This window comes from Ornithorhynchus anatinus, chromosome 17 (genome assembly GCF_004115215.2).
Source record: "Ornithorhynchus anatinus isolate Pmale09 chromosome 17, mOrnAna1.pri.v4, whole genome shotgun sequence".
NCBI classification, from domain to species: Eukaryota; Metazoa; Chordata; class Mammalia; order Monotremata; family Ornithorhynchidae; genus Ornithorhynchus; species Ornithorhynchus anatinus.
The window spans coordinates 22392528-22408346 of NC_041744.1; the positions used below are offsets into that span (position 1 = coordinate 22392528).

The 15819-nt window shown below is 45.5% G+C and overlaps 1 protein-coding gene across 1 annotated transcript in view; it reads left to right on the forward strand.

Annotated features, from left to right (window-relative positions):
- Positions 1 to 2149: 2149 nt before the first annotated feature.
- Positions 2150 to 15819, forward strand: part of NRIP1 (nuclear receptor interacting protein 1) — a 76169-nt gene continuing 62499 nt past the window's right edge. The window contains exon 1 of the mRNA XM_029082243.2: positions 2150 to 2736. The gene's annotated coding sequence lies outside the window, so the exon portion shown is untranslated. The remainder of the gene's footprint in view (positions 2737 to 15819) is intronic.

Consider the following 15819-nt stretch of genomic DNA (forward strand, 5'->3'; position numbering starts at 1 on the left):
CTGCTAACTCCCCTCTAGACTCTAAGCTCCTTGTGGGTAGAGAATGTTTCTACCAACTCTGTTGTATTGGACTCTCCCAGAAGTTCCCACTGCTCATTACTCAATCATTTTAAAAATGAACTATACAAATCAAAGAGTATGGCACCTATACACAAGTTGCTGAAGTAACTTTGCTCTAGAAACCCAGCTAAATAGGCTTCCAGATAGTACCTGTGGCTGAATTATTCTAATACATCAATCAGTCAGTGGTGTTTATTGATGCTTACTATGTGCAGACCACTGTACTAACTGCTTCTGTCACATCTTTGCTGCCCTCCCCTGGATAAATTACACATAACGAATGTGCCTTAACATTCTTGTCTATAAAATGGGTGTAATTCTGACTTGTGAACACCAGGTCTAAAGGAATAAATACTTCTTTTTAAGGGCTGCAAAGAGGCTGAGTATTTAATCTAGACAAATAATGCACCACTCATTGTTAACAGCGAATATAAAAATTCTATTCTCCAGTTCAATTCTCCAGTTCTAATTTACTTTGGAAAACGGATAACAGCCATGTTTTGCTCTTTTGAAAATGTATAGGCAATAGTTTGGTTGGGTTATTCTCAGTATAATTTCTTGGCGACCGCATAGAATTCTTCAGCGGTTCAGAAATCTGCATTTGAGTAGTGTCGAGTGCTTATCAATCTGTTTCTGTTTTAACATGTATTTGGTATTTCTGAGTTTAAGGTGAGGCTAGGCTTGACTGGAGCATATTCGTTTATGCAAAAAAAAAAATCTGCAAAGACTCGTTTCCCCTGATAATTGTTTCTTGGTGTGTCTCTAAATGCTGGCGTCAAAAGGAAATCTGACATTTGGGGAGGTGTTGAGGGGGTGTTAATAGTTCTAGTTTGAAGATTGCAGGTGAGCCCTGAAGGCAGCAACTACAGAAGAGAGAAACAACGATCGCGTAGTCCTGTTTTGTTGTTTGGTGTGTGCTCTCTGAGATATTTTCAAGCCAACCTTTACAGAACACCACGGCGTCTGCTGGAGGGAATTATGCTGTACTGGTCCCCTGGCGATACTACCCTGGCCTCGGGAGAGCTGGGTTACATGATGTAATAGACGTTTCAATCCGGAGGTGGAAAAAAACAAAAACGGAGGACAACGACCGAGGAGGGTCGAGTCTCATCTTTTTCCCTCAGGCGGGGTCACGTCCCCTTCTTCTGGGTCTGATGTGAAATTGTCAAATCCTCTTCTTCCGAAAGGGAGGTTTTGAGGATTAAGCTCCCTCTACCAGTGGGCTGCTGTCTCTGCACACCAGAAATCTAAGGGTCAGAGGGGACCCGTTTGGACGTCCCCGGAATCGCCTTCTCTCCTTTTGTCCCTTCAAATGGAGGTGGGAGAGCTTCGGGGAGGATGGAGAGGTGAGGGGACATCCAGGGGGAGTTAGCTTTAGGGAGGGCGATCTTCAACAGTTAAGGGGAAGGAAGGGAGTGAGCTGGGGGCCGATGGGATCCGCTTTTCAGCACATCAAAGGGCAGGTGACCTGGCATCACCCTGACCTCGGCAGGCCCAGAGGCCTTTCCTGCAGCAGGAGGGGCAGAGGTTGCCTTGCATGTGCGCGTCCCTTTGGCCTGCGGGAAGTGGGAAGAGCCGAGGCTTCCCCAAGAAGTTTCCTGAGAAAGGAAGAGATCAGGGAGGGGGTCTTGGCGGGCCTCCAGCCCAGGAGGGAGAAGGGGCTCCGAGACGTTGTGTGGGGGGGAGTGCAGAGAGCAAGGTCCTACAACTTGGCTCGGGATGAGGCTTGTGGTTTAGACTGAATTCCCCGGCGGCTTCCATCTCCGTTTGGGTTTGAATGGAAAGAACCCAGGTTTGGGCTGTTTGATGGGGGTGGAGGGGGGAAGTAGGAAAAGAGGGAATCCCACTCCTTCCTAGGGCGGCCCTGGCCCAAGAGAGTGTGTTGTGTGTGTGTGTGTGTGTGTGTGTGTTGGGGGGGGGGGCTTTTCTCTCCTTCCTCCTGGTGACAATGATGGGTTGGGGGCGGGGGGGGGAAGAAAGGGGTTAAGAAACTTGGCTGAACAGATGAATGGCGTGGGGGGGAGGGAAGGGGAGGGGAGGAGCCGGGCTGAGCCGAGCTGAACTAGGTGGAGGAGGGAGGAGCCCGGTTGCGGGCGAGGCTTTGAAAGTCAGTCTCCCAGCCATTGCAGCAGAGCCCCGGCCTGGGAGGAGAGGCCGGCGGGGGGGACGGACGGACAGAGAACGGATCAGACGGACAGAGGGACGGACGGAGGGAAGGAGGAGGAGGAGGAGACGGTGGTGGTGGTGACGACGTCGGTCGGTCCGAGCTTTGTTGGAAACACGCACGCACCGGCAGCCCCGCACAGGCAGGCCGGCGGACGGACAGACGGACAGGCAGAAAAGCAGGCAGGGAAAAGGAGGGAGGCCAGCGGCCCATCCCCAACTTGCTTTCCAGCCGGAGCCGGCCAGGGCCGGCTGCTCGCCCCATCGCCGCCGTTTGAGGCCCCCCGGCCATCTCCCCCCAGGGAGGGGCGGCGGGGGTAGGGGGGCGGATTGGGGACAGGGGCTCCTTCCCCAATTTTTCAGCAGAAAGGAAGAGGGTTTTTTTTTTTTTCTCTAGGAGGGGTTGTTTGCTTTCCCAAAAGGGGAGGGGGGAGGAGGAGGGACGGGCCGGAGCCTCGCCGCGAGGGGCGGCCAGACCGAAGGACCCCCGGACCCCCGCCCACCCCTTGTCCGGTGAGTGAGGGGCGGGCTGATGACCGGGAGGGCCTGGGGCGGGGGGAGAGCAGGGCAGAAGCCGGAATGATTATTTCCGATCACCCCCAACATCAGAGAGAGCCCCCCCCCAACTCCTTTAAAATCCAGGGAATTAAAAAAAAAAAGTTGGCAGACCTTTTTAGTCCTAAAGGGTGGGGGGAGTTTTACCATCCCAACCCGCCGCCTGCATTCCCCCCACCGCCCGCTTTCCCCACCCGGCCGACGGGAAGGACTGTACCGCCCCCGACCCTGGAGAAAAAAAAGAAAAACCCCCCTCTGGCCTGCACGCCGTGGGGTAGAGAGAAGGGCACATGTGGGTGGAGTTGGGGGGACCCCTGCGTCCGGAGGAGCCCCCTCCCCGACACCCCGTTTTTAGCCTCGACTCCCTCCTATTGCTGTGTCCCCTTTCCCAGCCTCTGCTGGCCGCTTCCCGGCGGCCTCCCCTCTCTGCCTGTTGGATTCCGGAGAACAACAAAAATTAAAAATAGAAAAGACAGCCCTCCTTTCCCCTCCCCTCCTCCCTCCACCCCCAAGCACACATCCGCACCCCCGCAGGCAGTGACTCCTCTTCCTCTCCCATGTGATAGCCACCCCCTGCCCAAAGGCCTCAGCTATCCTTCCAGCTCCTCTTTGGGGGTGGGGGACACCACGTTTCGGGGTGCCCTCTGTCCCCAGTCTCTCCTGGAAGATCCCTTCTTCCCAACTGTGCCCAGGGAATCGTCTGGCTCAGGGTTGTAGTTAGGATTTCAAGATGATCCTAAAATCATCTACCCCAACTGACCCTCCTGCCCGTCAAAGAAAAGCACATTTCCCTAATGAAGCTTCTAATATTGAGAAAATGTAGTGGGCCTTTATGCATAGAGCGTTGCGGAAGGGGGGGGGGGGCAAGGAACTGGAAATCCTTGACACATGTTGATGTTTCAAAAGTTAAAAGGAGACCCTAGTTTTAGGCAGGAGTGGAACCCCTAAAAGGATTTTAGATCCTTTTTTTCTGTCCTTTGTTTTGACAAGGTAACTTTGTGTTTTTGGGGAAAAAAAGACCCTCTTTATTTGAATAACATGTCTGGTCCGCGGTTTTTATATTCAGTGTGTTGGAGTTTAACTGAGTCATGGTAGATAAATGATCAATTGTTAGATTATGGAGGTGTTTGTTTTTTTTTTCTTCAGGAACGACACTGGGCGTTTCAGGTTGAGAGTGGTTGTGATGGGATGAGTGGTTCCTAATCTTCTTGGGTAAACTTCTGAAGCCCGGGCGAATAATAACTTTGAATTTATGAATTGGTATTAAGCCAGAATTGACTTTAATGAATCAATTCTGCATTGGGTTCGTGTGGTGACACTGGAAATAGAATTCTTGAAGAAAAGTTTTCCGAGTAGCTCTTGTTTATTGGTCTTTGTTGAGAGCTATGGCTAAATAAGAGGAGTTTCTAAACAATGACCTGAGAGCTGCCAGAGTTGTTCTAACTAGGTAGTTGCCTCATTGTTGAGCTTTTTCCTCTGTGATTTTTCACCTCCAAGAGGTTCTGAGGTTAAGGGGTGAGAACCCATGTGGGATGTCTCCTCCCTCTTAAATCTGGGAAACAAAGAAGCGGATTTGATATAGCTGACTATTGCATTGGTGACCACAAGGTTAGTAGTGTCATAGATTTGGTCCCTTGTGATTGGGAAGAAAAAAAAGTCAAGTCCTCCTTGCGCCCTCCCCCCCACCTTCAAACTGCCCTAAAATGATCTGGCGGGCGAAATACACTAAAATTGGTGGGGAAATTATAATCCCAGTTCCCAGCATATTACGGGGATTTGATCGAAGAAGATTTTTAGGACACCTTCCATTTGCCACACCAAATTCTCCCAGGAAAACTGTGGCGATTATGATTGAAAGCAGGAAATTATTATAGTTGCAATCTGTAAATTGCTATACTAGTATGTGTCCGTATAAATGACTAAATGATCTTATGACTCCTCCAAGACTAAGCCAAAATTTCTAGGGGGAAAAAAAACCCTACACCACCACCTAGAGTCTGTTTGTTACTTGATTGCTTCTGAATTGTGCTTAAATAATCTTTTCGCAGGAGGTACAGATAGTTAAAAACTCGAGAAAGGAGTAAAGGCACTGTAGCTTGGTCTGGTTCAAAAAGGCTGTAAAGAACCCAAGGGGATTATTTTTCTTTCCCTAGTGTGAACAGTGGCCATTTTTTGACTTTAGACTTCCTTGCTTGCCCTGTCTTACTAAAGTTGGTCTTGCTCTTCACCGTGCAGGGTGGGAGGGTTAGGAGGCAGGATGGCAAGCTGAAAATAAAAGATGTTTCGGTTGTTTCAGTCTATCATGTTGGTTGAACTTGAAACAATCTATGAAATGGGAGGCTCAGAGAAAGCTGCTTATCTTCTACATGTTTCTCCACATTGTCTAGAGAGGAAGTAATGCGCTCTTTTTAGATCTTGTAGCCTGGCAGAAATATGGCCTTCTGGAGCCTTATTTAATACCAATAGAGCAGGGAGAATTAGAGCGCTTTTTTAATTCTGTCAACTACTACTATTTTAGTACTCTGAGGACGAGAAACTAAAAATGAATTCACTTTTCTTTCTGACAACTGTAGGGGTGTAATGGAGGGGGACAGATGGGCGTAAGTTTTTTGTGACAATTTCTAAGGCTCCAAATAGAGAGAGAGAGAAATGCCATCCCTCCCTAGCTCATGAAATCATTTGACAAAGAGCATGACTTTGGAGATCTGAATCTTCTCTTTTACAAAAAGCCAGGTGAATAGTGTGTGTCTGTGTGTTTTTAAATCTACTTTGTGCCTTGTTTTTGATATTTCTTGCTGTGGTTCAGTAGTGGGAATTGACACCATAAGGCCTCAGAGATTATTTTACGGTCAACAGGATGGAGAAGATGAATCTTTCTTAAGAATGGGGCATTTCTGATTTTCTGAGAAATTCAATTTAAGAAATAACTGCCCTAAGGGATGCTCCTTTAAAGTTAGTTATTGGGGCTGCTGTCTGGGAAAAATAGTGCAAAGAATTACTGTATTTGGATCCTGGAACATCTAAAATACCAGCGCACTGGTGTGTGCATCCTTTCCACAAGTTAGGACTGTGGGCATTTTGGCTAGAGAAGATTGGGAGTGAGAATTAAGTTGGTGTGGCGGAAAACCTCCAAGCCAATTGCAGCCATCAGACAAAAAGGTGGATGAAGAAATTCTGGATGCGAAGAAAAGTAAGAGGAAGAAGTTGGAATAAATAAGAAAAAAGGAGAGGTCTGGTTCCATCCTCCTGTTTGTCTCAGGTGCTGATGTAGGAATATGTATTTCTGATGGTGATTCATTCCTTTATATCAGGGCAGGGGTAGCTGATCCTTAGAGGGGGAACAATACAAGCTTCTCCACTGGTAAATGAGGTCATTTTGTTTCCAGGTATCTCTGCATCAGTCTTATAAGCGAGAGGGAAATTTGTTCTTGAGTGCAGTCAAGAACAAAGTCAGTTATATTTGAGCACTTACTGTATGCGAAGCACTGTACTGAACACTTGGGAGTACAGTATCGTAGTTTAACAGACACAGTCCCTGCCCACAATGAGCTTACCATCTAGAGTGGGAGACAGATGTTAATATAAAGAAAATTGCAGATATGTGCATCAATGCTGTGAGGCTGAGGTGGGATGTGGGGAGGGATGAATAAAGGGAGCGAGCCAGGGTGGCGCAGAAGAGAGTTGAAGAAAAGGAAAAGGTGGCTTAGCTGAGGAAGGCCTCTTGGAAGAGATGTGCCTTCAGTAAGGCTTCGAAATGGGGAAAGTAATTGTCAGATGTGAAGAGGGAGAGCGGTCCAGGCCAGAGGCAGGATGTGGGAGAGAGGTCAGCGGGCGAGATGGATGGGATTGAGGTGTAGTGAGAAGGTTGGCGTTAGAGGAGTGAAGTGTGCGGGTTGGGTTGTAGTAAGAAAGTAGTGAGATGAGGTAGGAGGGGGCGAGTTGGTTGAGTGCTTTAAAGACCATGGTAAGCACTTTCTGTTTAATACAGAGGTGGATGGGCAACCGCTGCAGGTTCTTGAGGAGTGGGGAAACATGCCCTGAACTTTTGTAGAAAAAATGATCCAGGTAGCAGAGTGAAGTTTGGACTGGAACAGGAGAGACAGGAGGCAGGAAGGTCAGCAAGGAGGCTGATAAAGTGAACAAGGCGGGTTAGTTTAAGTGTTTGGATTAACATGGTAGCAGTTTGGATGGAAAGGAAAGGGCAGATTTTAGCGATGTTGTGAAGGTCGAACTGACAGGATTTAGTGATGGATTGAATGTGTGAGTGGAATGAGAGAGAGGAATCAAGGATAACGCCAAGGTTATGGGCTTGTGAGACAGGAAGAATGGTGGTGCTGTCTAGAGTGATGGGAAAGTCAGGGGAAGGGTAGGATCTGGGCGTGACGATGAGGAGTTCTCTTTTAGGTGTGTTAAATTTGCGGTGATGGCGGGACATCTGAGTAGAGATGTCATGAAGGCAGGAGGAAATGTGTGAAGTCTACTTTTTGTTTGGGAGCCGCTTGCCTTTAATCAGTCTTATTAAAACAGTGATCTCTTTCAGGTTTTCCACAATAATATGAATAGGGCCACAGCATGTTTGCATATTATTTGTGGGTGCCTACAATAGGCTGGCTAAGTCGCTTCTATTTTTCAAGTTAAAATTTTACTGTTACTACCCTGAAGGTTATCACCTCTTGATTGTTTTTCCCCTTACTATTTCTTTTTAAAAAAGCAGTTTAATTGACTTAGATTCCCTATTGTACAGGGGCGGGTTACCCCAAAGTCCGGGGAAGGAGATTGGAGGACTTGGAGGGTGGGGGAAAGATAGCAAGATGGTTTTCCCCCAGGATACTAATGGCTCTTTGCCCACAGTTTGGAGGAAATGAATTTAGCTTGAAACACTTCTAAAATGGATGGCATTCTACTCTGCTCTTCACCTCAGTGCCTGAAATACTGAAGGAAGAAGTGGCGGGCATAAGATATTACTTGTTTAGGACTCCCAGGAAATGTCATTTAATAAAAAAAAATATTCTCATTTCATTTGCACCCAAAGCAGTGTTTAGGGTGCCTGTTACCTAATCACTTCAGAAGTTGGTCTCCATGAGAAATCCTTTGGGAATCCAATAGTAATTTCTTTTTTGGGGGGCCTCTGTTGTCTTGAAGTGTTCCTGAAGTTGGTGGTTTCAAAGTTCTAGAGTTTAGTTTCAGTGCTTCTGTGAGCACCAGGATTTTATTTGACATGGGACAGGCCCTAAAATGGATTATTAATCCCCCTCTACAGGCAGTTTATATTAAAAATTTTTAATTGTCGTGGTTATGCTGCATAATCTGCATCACGGAGCCTGAAATTTAAATCCAATTCTAAATTGTTTTATTGCAAACATTACAAAATCAGCTCAGCCAAACGCAAGGCTCTCCAGGCTCCACCAATCCCAGATCAGAAGCCTTCTCTCCCTAAATGTTTTGGAAGTACCAAAGGGAAGGAGGGGATAAAGGAGAGGAATGAATGTTGACCCATATTATTGTTTTATTGCTGACCTTACTAAAATACTGCTAATACCATGACCCTTGCCAGGGATAACACTTACCCTAAAACTGTTGGAGTTACGTAATGAGAAGCAGACTTGGAGTTAGATCGTGTGCAGGATTTCCTTTTGAGTGTCACCAGAACAGTGGAACAAGTCTGTGTTATTAAGTGCTTACTCGGTGTCAGGCATTGTGCTAAGCACTGGGGTAATCAGATTAGATTTCTTGTTTCTACTTAACTGATGATGAATGATGAGAAAACCTGAGGCCCAGAGAGGTGAAGTTACTTGCCCAAAGTTACACAGCAAGCTGGTGGCAGAGGTGGGATTTCATTCTGGGCTCCCGGCTCCCAATCTCATGCCCTTTTCTTCTAGGCCAAGCTGCCTTCTGGGTTGTCGGAGAGAACACCTTTGCCTGTCATCAAAGAATAGGAGTTCTAGAATGATCTATTCTTGAAGATATGGACTTTGTGGATTTTTTTCCACCACTCTGATCATGCTGCCATGAAAATTATTCTTCACCCGCTAAAATTCACAATGTCCTGCTTTCTTCAGGGGCAAAAGTAAAAGTGTTTTGATGTGGGATGATGTGGCTAGGGTGACAGGGAAGAGAGGAAGGTGTGGGTGCAGCCTGCTGCCAGGGGAAGGGTCTGGAATGCCCCATTAAGGAAGGGCTAGGAACTGGGTGCCACAGTCCTATCTAGGTCCACGTGGACAGGGGGGTGCTGACCACACCAGCCGAGGCAGCTGCCACAGTGATGGCAAAATCATTCTCATCTCAAAAACGGCCTTTCTGGGACTTGGCCTCGGTCATTCCCATTTACTTCTGCCCGTCTCCTCAGGTAGAAACAAAAATTCAAGCGAATGCTCTCCATTGTCGTCATCATCAATAATATTTAGTGAGTACATAACTCTCTAAAGAGTGCTGTACTAAACACTTGGGAGAGTACAATCTCCAGATCTTGCCGGGGACTTTGGCAAGGAGGATGGTTGAGGGACTTTTTTTTTTTTTGCCATGTCCACACATGACATGCAAATTTAGTTACCAGTTGCCAAAGGGAATAACAACGCTCCAGTGAGGTTATTAGTTGTGCTTGAATTACAAAGCTGGTGTGATCCTCGATGTCACCAAGTCCTGTGGGCGCAAGGAGGGATTGTGCTTGTGAAATACTTAGGCCAAATTATACCCTTCGCTCTGTATCCTGGTGCTTTTTACATTGGGCCTCTTAGCACAAATACCACAAAAAGGTGGGGAAGAAGATCTCCTCATTTGCCTTCGAGTTCAGGTCACTGGGTGACTCAGCCTGAGGGTTCGATAAATATTAAATAACAAGCCTGCGGGAATTTGAATCATCAGTTTAGGATGCTTCAGGAGCCAACCCAGTGATGTCTCATATCTGTCTTACTGACCTAAACGGCACCCTGAGTCAGAGCTCCAGGGGAACAGGGGGGCCTCGGCCTCTTGTCCGAGAAGCCATTATTCCTAGACTCTCCTTAGAGCGGGAACTTGTTTGATTCCTACCCAGAGGAGTGGTCAGCTGTTTTCACGTTTCAGCAAACCCTAAGCAGGGACTAGATTGGTGAGTTTGCAGGGTAGACCAGGTGCTGAGGTCTTGGTGAGTTCCTAGCCATCAGCAGGGGTCAACTTGAACAGTCTATATTGGCTCCAGACAAGGGGCCTGGGATTATGGGTTTTGTTTTACATAAGAAGAGCATATAGCAGTAATTCATCTTCAGTGCTTTTTTTTAATGGTATTTAAGCACTTAGTATGTGCCAGGCACTGTAACTGAATGCTGGGTACGTGGAAGCTAGTCAGATTAGACCCAACCCATGTCCCTCATGGGGCTCACAGTCTTAATCCCCAATTTACAGATGAGATAACAGAGGCACAGAGAAGTTAAGTGACTTGCCCAAGATCACAAAGCAAACAAAGCACCAGACATGTGGCAGAACTGGGATTAGAACCCAGGGCCTTCTGACTCCCAGGCTTGTGCTTTATCAACTAGGCCATGCTATTTCATTTTAGTGCTTTTTATGGTGCATTCTCTTGCAGATGTTTCAGGGCATTTTTAAGAGCTGTATGCTACTTTCATCTTTGCTCCATACCCATTGATATACCTACTCACTACCCATTTTGATTTGCAAATTTTCTTTAAAAGTGTGTATTTTCTGACCAGAAGATCGAGGAGAGGTGTGGAGTTAAACTGAATGGGAAAAGATTGCATTTCAAAGGATGGTCATTTTGGAATCTCCCATGTTTAAATTGGCTTACTAGAAGGGTCAGATTGGCAATATGAAAAAGGGAAGTCTCTGGAAGAATTTTGGGGGATTTATGGGAAAAATAATCTGAAATCATCTAATGGCAAGTCTGATTACCCTAAAGCAATTGAAAAAAGCATGAATAGTTAAATTGGCCTTGTACCTAGCATCCTGGATCAATCAATCACATTAATTGAGTTCTTACTATTTGCAGAGCACTGTTCTAAGTGCTTGGGAGAGTACAGTGTAACAGAGTTGGTAGACATGTTACCTGCTCACAATGATTTTACAGTCTGGAGGGAGAGAAGGCGTTAATATAGATAAATAGATTCCCTCACATAGCCAGTGGCAGGCAGAATCGGCCCGGAACCCACCTCACCAGTGGCGTGCTCTTTCCTTCCACTGGACCAGTAGACAGCATTTGAGACGTGGATCTTGGTGAGCGATTTTTTTTTTTCCACTCTGTCCTCTTTCCCTTCTAAGTGGAGCAAGCATGTTTTGGGGGGCAGTGGGAAGGGAGGATCATCTGAGAGATGGAAGGTTTGAGTAAATTGGTAATCTGGAAGCTGCTCCCATTAGAAACGAGGAGAAGAAAGAGTTCTGTGCTGTAGCTTTGGAGAATTTCAGGCCAAGATTTATCTCCCGCTTTAGCCCTGTGACCTAATTCTGCGGGCTCTTCACTGGTGAGCCTTGCTTCCACCCTGACCAGCCCCTTTAACCGGAGCACAGGAAACTGCCTCACCAACAGGCCTCGTGCCGACCGATCCCTGGGGAGGACAGGGAACAGTCTCATTCCGCATTTAGAATGAGGGGACCATTTGCTGTCACACAGCACCTCTTGGGGGCTCTAGGTTGAAATGTCAAGGCAAATGTAGTCGGTGTGTTCATTCACAAGGTCGTGATCGGAGTTTAGCTTTTAGGATTGGGTCGGTTTCTGTCAGAACCACCTAGTTCTTAACCAGATCCCGAACGGAGAAGGGAGCTGAGGTACACCGCAGTGATGTTCCTCAATTTAGCGCTCTAGTTAGCAGAGCAGTGACTCAAATTTTTTCACCTTGTGACTCCTCTCAACAGGCCGCTGTAGTTTGTCCCCCCTATCCCCCTCCAGAAAATGAAACGAAGTTGGGAGGGGAGGAGAGGCCAGTGGGAGGGTGGTTAGGCAGGGAACTAAATTATACTGGGGGTGAGGTGAGAAGTGGGAGGATCAGCCAATTAAATAATGGCTGGGTTAGATTTCCTAATAGGCACTGGGCTAAAGCAGGAAATTTCTGGGACAGCCCAGTTTCCCCCTTAAAAAAAATTAAGAACCTAAGGTATTTCAATCAGTAAAACAATCAATGATATTTCAGTGCCTACTGTGGGCAGAACACTGAGCTGAGCGAGAGAGTATATTAGAATGAGTCATCATGGATCGCTACCTTTTAGGAGCTTACAGGTTCTACACAGTTTGTAGAGCACAGACTCCAAGTGGAAAAAAAATTACCTGAGGATATTGTAGCAGTCTGTGGGGTGCACTGTGGTGGGATTACTTGTGTGGCTGTAGCAGCTTGTCACGTATGCCAGCGAATGTTTAAAAACCTCAGAGGAAACAAATGGGAAGGGTGGGCCGCAGGGGAGGGCAAAGGCTGGTGTCTACTGTTGGCACAGGGACAAATCTCGCTCGTTCATTGAGCAATGGGGCTAACTCAAGAGGCAAGCAGTAGAGAGGCTTTGGGATAAAGAGGTTGTGCTATTTGACTAATTCCTCTGCCCTCTGTGACCCTTTCAGAAACTTCCCATAATTTACTCCTCCGCTCCCGGGAAACCACTCCCAGTTTGAGAATTCTGATATGAGAGCAGACTGTTTCTGTAACGAACAGTACCCACCTCAGAGAAGTGTTTTCTAAAATCACCCCCAAAGCAGAGAGACAATACTGCCATAACCTGTCTTCATGCCATGGTTTGGAGTTATACCATGATGAGAAATTTAGGGAATGTCCTTCCCACACTGCGAGTTGGTTCTGGGTCTTGCATAAGTATGGGTAGGAAGAAGCAACGAGGAGTGCAGATGGAAAACACTGTGCTAGTGTTTGGTGTCATATAGGAATTTCTATTGAAAAATGGCAGCCATGTTGGTGTCTTGGAGTTATCTGCTCTCTAACCCATTAATTCTCATTCCATCGGTGGTTGCTACTGTAGCGGGAGTTTTGGAACACGGAACTCTTCAAGAACCCAACTGTCATATTGGAGCAGAAATGACCATGCAAATTTCAGTGTCATTTGAGGATGGTCCAGTGAAAAGAGGCCTGTTCTGGTAATCAGGAGAGTCGAGTTTTAGTCTCAACTAGCTGTGCCTGTGGCTGGCTAAGGTGGTTAGTGGCTGCCTGTGAATTTGTCAGAGAGTCTTTCGTTGCACTCTGTGCCCATAGAGAGAATGTGGCTGGCAGGGGCGAGAGTGAGAGTGATGCCGAGCAAGCCCCCTGCACTAGAAGCAACTCCATGTGGGCTCTCAGGCTTGGGGTCTCACTACTGAATCCCGTCTGTCTTCCTGACAGTAGGTTCCAACCTCGTGTAATAGTAGCAGCATACAGGGTACGTTTGTCTTCGGAAGTGTTTTTCCCCAGATGTTTGTCACTGTGCATGTCCACAGAGCGCAGTGGAAAAGTTGAAAGAAAATGAAGAAAATCATATTATAGGAGAATTTAAGTCTTATCTCCATTGTGATCTGCACAATCTAGGAGAATGATGAAGGATGGTGCAGATATATTTTTTAGGAGAATTAGTTGCTTTGAGTTCTTGGTGCTTTTGCATATGATAGTTAATCACAGGCCAAGCATCATGCTGGAACCATGTCTGTTTTAAGCTGTGAAAATTCCAGCAGTGATGGACTTTTATTGTCAAGGAATGGTGCTACGAATAAAGCTAGGAATAATGGTGGAAGGAATTAATTTTTTTAAAAAGAATTCCGAATCTTTACAGAGGTTTTTAAATAAAAAGGTAATTCACGGTATAGAGATAGTTCACTGGGAAGAGCAAAATTTTTGAGGAGCTGTACTTGAGTTGGTTGGTGGGAGGAAAGGGTGCTAAGGAGTTGGATGGAAATGTCCAATTCATGTAGGGTGTGTTTCCCTCCACTAAGTTTACATTCAGAGTATACAAATGTTTTAGTGAAACTGAGTGTTTGATGCAAAAAATAGCAAACATTTCTACTGTATTTACAATTTGTGGGATTACTGAAATTGTTGACTCCAGAAAATCCATGGCTAAGTAGTTACCCGAACACAAGAAAGAAAGTTCAATTGAAACTACTGCAAACGAAAACAACAATGAAAATTGTTTTGGCTGAAACCATTGTTGCTTAAGACATATACCAAATATTTTGTTTCGCATCCCCAAGTTTTGAGCTGCCAAGGTAAATGTTGGGGAAACAAAGGGTTTGTTTTCTTTGTTTGAAAGCCCTGAAGGAAGCACTCAGCCCTCTTTGGCTAAGGATGTGTAATACCCTGATGGGGCCAAAAATGAAAAGGAGAATAACCAAGTGAACAATCTGGAAAAAAGATCCATCTAGAGTTCAAGTGTACAGTTATAGTATTCCTATAACCCTTCAGACCTTTTAAATACACTAATTCAAAGAATGAAATTTGCCTTAATCAGCCCAGCATTTCATTCCCTGGGACCCTGCAATAAGATGGTCTGTCATAATTCTGTCTTTAGTAAACTGCTGGACCATCTGGGCCCTAAATAAAAATAAGCAAAACCAAATCTGTTTGGAGGTGTTGAAGGGGTAAGAGGAGTGAGGAATCCTTTTCCTTCCCATTCATTCAGTTGTATTTATTGAGCGCTTACTGTGTGCAGAGCACTGTACTAAGTGCTTGGGAGAGTACACGATAATGAACAGACACATTCCTTGCCCACTCTGAGTTTATCCATTCTAGTGTTGACCCACTGAGAACCCAGGTGCTGCTTCTTATCCACTTTCCTTCACTTTCTGTAGCTCTACCTCCGTTGCAGGAGAAATCCATGTCGTGTTTTACAAAGTCCAGTCCGTGTGTCTCTGAACAGGAAGAACACAGGCACAGACAAATGCTGCTGCATTTTGAGTTCCTTCTAGAGAGCCTGGGGTAGGAAGCTGGGTCCAGGGACTTTGTCTCCTTCCCAAAGTGAGAGGTGTGTGTTACCCTATGCCTCCCACCCCCAGGTTGTACCTTTCTTTTAATATGGTTCTAGTTATTCTACAGTTATGTCTTCTACAGCTATGTCTTTTCAGACTCCCAGCCCTGCATTATAGAGAGGCCTAAATGGAAATTCATCCATACACAGCTGTTGCCCTGATTTTTCTACTGCTGTTCAGTGAACAGATTTGAGTGTGAATGTGGAGTAAACAATCACTTCTTTGAAATTCTGTCACTTAACTCCCTTCAGCAGTCCTAATCTAATAGATAATAGTCAAACCTTGATCTTACAATTTAGGGGTTGTGGAAATTGCTTATAAAGTCAAACCATGTACTGTTTGTTGCTCAATTGGTTTTCTCTGGAAGATTTATATATTGCTAAACATAAACGGAATCCTCTGAAGGGCACACCGAGAGTTGAGCGCCATTATTTGCTGGAATTAGAACCTGGGTCTTTTGATCCTCAGTCTACCCATCATTCCTGCTGAGAAATGCTATAAACTGTTCCAGAGAGAGGCTGACCATCAGTGTTAATGTGTATGACCATGGCCACCCTGCTTTAAAAAAAAATCATTTTTTTGTTTCTCCCGACCCCTTTATTTTGAGACATCTCATAGGGACTCCTTTTTTTTTAACCTATTTCCTCACGTATCTTAGCATAAGAAGGGAAGGTGAGTTCCCTTGGTATTCCCTGATGTTGGTTCTTAATATGGTTTGTTCTCACTAGTGCCAGCGTTTCTTCAATTATACTAAATACAATGATAAATACTGTGATATAATTTTAGATTTTTAAAACCAAAGAATTTAATAATATAGTTAGTATCTTTAATGTCATCTTGTTAAAATGCTTAATGTCTACCAATTCATAATGTTGAATTTGAATAGGAAGGCCTAGGGCCTTAATATTCTCAGGTTGATTTTGGGCAACCAGTGTTATTGAGAGGTTAAGATAGTTCAAGCTTGTTGATCATAAATTATTGAATAATAAAATCTGAAATGAGACACATTTACGGTGTTTTTAACAGTGAAATGGTTGGACATCAGGGGATGATGTACTGATCGTTTTCAGTGTAGTCTTGCAGGGAACAGAATTGGGTGAGAAAACGAGTATTTGGTTATGTAGCAC